The sequence below is a fragment of the Pelobates fuscus genome, chromosome 1, assembly GCF_036172605.1.
Source record: "Pelobates fuscus isolate aPelFus1 chromosome 1, aPelFus1.pri, whole genome shotgun sequence".
Taxonomy (NCBI): domain Eukaryota; kingdom Metazoa; phylum Chordata; class Amphibia; order Anura; family Pelobatidae; genus Pelobates; species Pelobates fuscus.
Window position 1 is genome coordinate 112,878,810 of NC_086317.1, and position 6,839 is coordinate 112,885,648.

Consider the following 6,839-nt stretch of genomic DNA (forward strand, 5'->3'; position numbering starts at 1 on the left):
GGCAACCTAACCAATCCGACAAATTTCAATAAAAAAAAAAAGTAAAATCAAGCCTTATATTTGACCCTGTAACTTTCACAAACACTATAAAACCTCTACATGTGGGGTACTGTTATACTCAGGAGACTTCGCTGAACACAAATATTAGTGTATCAGAACAGTAAAATGTATCACAGCAATAATATCCTCAGTGAAAGTGCTGTTTGTGTGTGAAAAATGCAAAAAAATTCACTTTCACTGACAATATCATCGCTGTGATATGTTTTACTGTTTTGAAACACTAATATTTGTGTTCAGCGAAGTCTCCCGAGTAAAACAGTACCCCCATGTACAGGTTTTAGGGTGTCATAGAAAGTTACAGGGTTAAACACAGTGCTAGCAAATTAAATTATCTGGACTTTCGGCCTGGGTTGGCAGGCAGGTCCCTCAAATTGCAATCATTAAAATTACTTAATTAGGTAAAAATATTACATAAATACACATGTAGAATTTTAATATATATACATATTTATATATTTGACGTCTACGTGTATATTTATGAAATTATTTATGTAATTATGTATATGGACATATGTATATTTCGTATTGTTTTTATTTATTTATTTATACATAGATATATATATCATTACATTCTAAGTATATTTTGATATAAATATATATATATATATATATCAAAATACTGTTAGAATAAAATTGCATATATAAATATTTTTTTATAATTATTAAAAATTATTTTTATTTTTTGTTATTTATTTTTATTAACATATTATTTGTATTTTATAATAATATATATATACCATATATATAGCAATTATATATATATTGTATATATTCGTGTGTAATTTAAATATAAGTGTATTTTTATATTAATATACGTATATATAAATATAAAAATACACTTAATATGACATTATATATATATATGATACATATACATATATTATATATAGATATAATACATGTATATATATCATATATATATACACATATTATTTATTTATTTTTACACTGATTTTACACTGGTTTTTTTTTACTTTATTTTTGGGATTTTTTACTTGCAGGGAGACTGCCTGTCAGCACAGACAGTCCCCCTGCAGGCAGATACAAAGACCCCTATTGCGGTCATGTGATCGAGTGATCACATGGCCGTGGGGTCCTGATCTGCCGAGGGGGGACTGCCCGGGCAGACAGGCAGTCCCCCTGGACCGGGTGGAGCACTGATCGCCGCCGTGGGACCGACGGCGATCAGGTAAGTAGCCCCAGACCGTTATGACGGTTCAGGACCGTCAGCGGTCCAAACGCACGTTTTACCGCTGACGGTCCTGAACCGTCAGCGGTCCTGAAGGGGTTAAGCAAATGAGTAGGGTGCGCTATTACATCATTGTGTTACCATCTAAGTACTAGAATCCGATTACGGTCAAGTCATTGAAGATGCTTTGATTAATTGAAGAGCAGGAGGGAAAGAGATTTAGTCTGTTAAAGTAATAGATGTGTCAGCTAAAGCAGAAACTTTGTTTTTCGTTGTTTTTTTGGAAAAGTTGCAAACTGCTGTAGATAAAAAAAAAAAATTAAAAAAAATCCAATTATGGCATGTTCCTGGATAGATTAGCTTTATATTTTGACAGCCCACAGCTAAAATTATCATTCAGAATACTGGCCAAGAAATTCCAGGCGTGTTGCAGAATTAGGTTGTGAGTCTAAAAATGTGGTTTTAATTGTGTACAAGATATGTGATTCTAAATAAGTCAAATTAAATGTCAACATTATTGCAAGGGAAACACAGAAGGAAGGGGAATTAAAGTTAGCACAGGGTCATCTTCTAATAACTAATATATACATTTGCAAGAAAAAGTATGTGAACCCTTTGGAATGATATGGATTTCTGCAAACATTGGTCATAAAATGTGATCTGATCATCATCTAAGTCACAACAATACACAATCACAGTCTGCTTAAACTAATAACACACAAAGAATGAAATGTTGCCATGTTTTTATTGAACACACCATGTAAACATTCACAGTGCAGGTGGAAAAAGTATGTGAACCCCTAGACTAATGACATTTCCAAGAGCTAATTGGAGTTAGATGTCAGCCAACTGGAGTCCAATCAATGAGATGAGATTGAAGGTGTTGGTTACAGCTGCCCTGCCCTTTAAAAAACACACACCAGTTTTGGTTTTGCTTTTCACAAGAAGCATTGCCTGATGTGAATGATAACTCACACAAAAGAGCTCTCAGAAGACCTACGATTAAGAATTGTTGACTTGCATAAAGCTGGAAAGGGTTATAAAAGTATATCCAAAAGCCTTGCTGTTCATCAGTCCACGGTAAGGCAAATTGTCTATAAATGGAGAAAGTTCAGCACTGCTGCTACTCTCCCTAGGAGTGGCCGTCCTGTAAAGATGACTGCAAGAGCAAAGCAAACTGCTCAATGAGGTGAAGAAGAATCCTAGAGTGTCAGCTAAAGACTTACAAAAGTCACTGGCAAATGCCAACATCCCTGTTAGCGAATCTACAATACATAAAACACTAAACAAGAATGGATTTCATGGGAGGATACCACAGAGGAGGCCACTGCTGTCCAAACAAAACATTGCTGCATGTTTACAGTTTGCACAAGCGCAACTGGATGTTCCACAGCAGTAATGGCAAAATATTCTGTGGACAGATGAAACCAAAGTTGAGTTGTTTGGAAGAAACACACAACACTATGTGTGGCAAAAAAGAGGCACAGCACACCAACATCAAAACCTCATCCCAACTGTGAAGTATGGTGGTGGGGGCATCATGGTTTGGGGCTGCTTTGCTGCGTCAGGGCCTGGACGGATTGCTATCATCGAAGGAAAAATGAATTCCCAAGTTTATCAAGACATTTGCAGGAGAACTTAAGGCCATCTGTCTACCAGCTGAAGCTCAACAAAAGATGGACAATGATCCATAGCATAGAAGTAAATCAACAACAGAATGGCTTAAACAGAAGAAAATACAAGAAGTGGCCCAGTCAGAGTCCTGACCTCAACCCAATTGAGATGCTGTGGCATGACCTCAAGAAAGCGATTCACACCAGACATCCCAAGAATATTGCTGAACTGAAACAGTTCTGTAAAGAGGAATGGTCAAGAATTACTCCTGACCGTTGTGCACATCTGATCTGCAACTACAGGAAACATTTGGTTGAAGTTATTGCTGCCAAATGAGGTTCAACCAGTTATTAAATCCAAGGGTTCACATACTTTTTCCACCTGCACTGTGAATGTTTACTTGGTGTGTTCAATAAAAACATTGCAACATTTCATTCTTTGTGTGTTGTTAGTTTAAGCAGACTGTGATTGTCTATTGTAGTGACTTAGATGATGATCAGATCACATTTTATGACCAATTTGTGCAGACATCCATATCATTCCAAAGGGTTCACATACTTTTTCTTGCAACTGTATCTATGGAAACATACAGGTAGACCAATCTGAGCAGTAATGGTAATGGAGATATAACCCCTAAAGCAGTACTTATGTTTTTAAAATAAAGTAACAATTAGAGATAAGGAGAAAGGATAATCATAAAAAAGAGCTATAGCAATTGGGTTACTATTGTGACCATCTGGAAAGAAAGATGGTCACAATAGTGACTTCTAATAGTGATTCAGGGGTAGGCAACCTTTTAGCAGCACTGTGCCGATATAGGAGTGTGATGTCCCGTAGTGTGCCGATCCTATTTTTTTTTAAATTGAGGTGTGTATGCTGCCGTATTCTGCTTGTGTTATTTTGACTGTAATTGCTTTGTATCGTTGTATTTGTGCGTATATGAGCTATTATATTGTATATGTTCGTTAGTAGTTTATGGTATCATGTATGATACCTATGAATGTGGGCTGTGTATGAGGGCTGCTTGTGGAATTGTGTGTGGATAGATATGTCACATTGTGTGTTTGGTAGTGTGTGGGGGCTGTTTGGGGTATTGTATGTGAGAGGCTGCATGTGGGGTTGTGTGCATGTATGTGGATTGTTAGTGGTGTTGCGCTTGTGGGCATTGTGTGTTGTGTGTGTGTGTGTGGGCTGTTCATATTATTTGTATGAGGGGAGGGTTATTCTGCATTTCTGTGTATATCTAGCAGTGCGGGTGGGTTCCCTGGGTTCCAGTGGGGACCAGGCTGGCCAGGTACAGGTTAAGGACAGGAGCTGGGATAGCTGTCGATGGCTGCTCTACTACAGTGTGGATTCCCATTCACAAGATATCTGAAATTTTACTGGGACTCCTGATAGGCCAGAGTGTGTTTGGCTCTAGCAGCCTTGAGTGCCGTGCAAAGACACCTCGAGTGCCGTGCATGGCACTAGTGCCGAAGGTTGCCTACCCCTGGTTATACTATAGTATAGATACTATGGATTATAGTTTAATGATTATACCTATACCCTACATGCATGTAGCTTTTTTTTTTTTAGATGGATGCCAGGAAGAAGAAGAGAGCAAGTGACTAGATCGAGGTTTAGTCCCCGACAAGTCAAAGTTAACAAAAATACATAACTTATGTATTTGTAATTCTGTTTCTGAGCTTTATAACTATATGAACAATATCAACATTTTCTAACTTAATGATAATCAAATAGTCAAACCTAAGTAGGGTAAGCAAGACAATTTGACAAGGTCATGAAATAGCATGTACTATCTTTAGAACAATATAGACAATTGAAAACATTGTCCTAGCTAGCTATGATTTACGTTCAGCTATGTTTGTCTATAATCTGAAATATTTTAAATTAACGTTAAATTCACCTTTAACCCCTTCAGGACCGCTGACGGTTCAGGACCGTCAGCGGTAAAATGTGCCTTTGGACCGCTGACGGTCCTGAACCGTCATAGCAAAAAACGGGCTGCAGGAAGCGTTCAAAGATTGCTCCCGCCGGTATAATGCTGTAACTATCTGCCAGACATCCCAGGCAGATAGTAACAGTCAATTGCGGTGTGTGAACGATCCGCGATCGCTCACAATTGGCTGCTGTCAAAGTGGGTGTTACAAACCCAGTGATCTCTGCCCATCTCTCCTCTGTAGTATTTTGTGAGGCGAGAGAGACAGAGATCGTGATAGTTTGTTGCAGCAGAAGTGTTCCAGAGCTTTATACAGTATCTAAAGTGAATAAAATATCATTTTTAACCCCTTCCCTGCCAGATCTGTCACAGTAGTGCATTTGTACTGTCTGTATTTTTTTTCCCTGAAAGGGTTACATTTGTTTTAAAAATCTGTGTCTTGGTCTGTCTTGATCTGTTTTGGTCTGTTTTGGTTTGTCTTAGTCAGTCAGTTTCCTTCCCCCAAATCTTCATTAGATTTTTGTGACAGGAGTTAGTTTAGGGAAGGACTGTGTGTAGGAACATGTTTCAAGCTGTACCACACAGAACAGTTGTAAGAAGTGTTCCTGAATTTGTATTTAATTTTTTGTTTCTTTGGAAAGCAGCCATGTTTTGTTAGTCAGTTTCCTTCCCCCAAATCTTCAGTTAGATTCTATTTGCAGGAGTCAGTTTAAAGATTGCTGCTAAATGTACATTTGCTACCTGCACATTTGGTCTAACAAGTTTTCTGGCAGTAACACATAACCAGTAGGCCAAAACTGGGTGAATTAAAAAATTACCACAAACTTTCTTTGGGGGGCAAAATTGTTGGGGGAAAGAAGTCAAAACACCCCATCTTCTATAACCTTTGATGTCTACTTTATAAAAATATATACTATATGTACTGTCATGATGGTAACATTAACTGGGGGGTGCAAAAATATGTCAAACTGAAGATAGACCAAGCATACCTATATATCAAGTTGAAAAACTGACATGTACAAGTTCTGATTGTTGCCTTTTGGCCCCCAAACAACCCAGCAACCATATACATGGGGGGTTATCACTGTACTCGGGAGATGTTGCTGAACATATCGGGGTGTTGTTTGGCAGTGACACATAACCAGATCTGTTACTTCATGCCTAAAGTACAATGTGTGTGACAAAGAAACAAAAAGATTACTACCCAAAAGTTTGACAAAGGCTGGTGGTAGAATTCAGTGCATGAAAAGTGTTAAAATGCCACCATTTAAAATACCCTGGGTTGTCTACTTTTCAAAAATAGATGGTTTGATGGGGGTAAAATACATTGGATCAAATGGGACATGGGCGCAAGTTGATTACATGTCAAAATACCAAGTTGGGAAACTGATAAACGCATCTGCCAAACGTGGCCTTTTAGCCCCCAAAGAACCTGACAGGCCTATACATGGGTGGTATCACTGTACTCGGGAGATGTTGCTGAACACATATTGGGGTGTTTTTTGGCAGTGACACATAACAGGATTTGTTAATTCATGCCTAAAGTACAATGTGTGTGAAAAAAAACTGAAAAAAATGTACTACCTCAATGTTTGACAAAGCCTGGTGGTAGAATTAGTGCATGGAAATTGTTAAAATACCACCATGTGAAATACCCTAGGGTGTCTACTTTTCAAAAATATATGGTTTGATGGGGTAAAATACATTGGCCGGCTTCAAAAATGTCCCAAATAGGACATGCATGCAGGTTGGCTACATGTCAAAATTCCAAGCTGGGAAACTGATATGCGCACCTGCCAAATGTGGCCTTTTAGCCCCCCAACAACCCAACACACCTATACATGTGGGTATCCCTGTACTCGGGAGATGTTGCTGGACACATAATGGGGTGTTGTTTGGCAGTGACACCTAACAGAATCTGTGAATTTATACCTGAATTGCAATGTATGTGAAAAAAATAAAAAAATAAACTACTTTTGCAAGGTTTGTGGTAAAATGGCTGCATAGAAAATATCAAAATATTATTAGATGAAAACC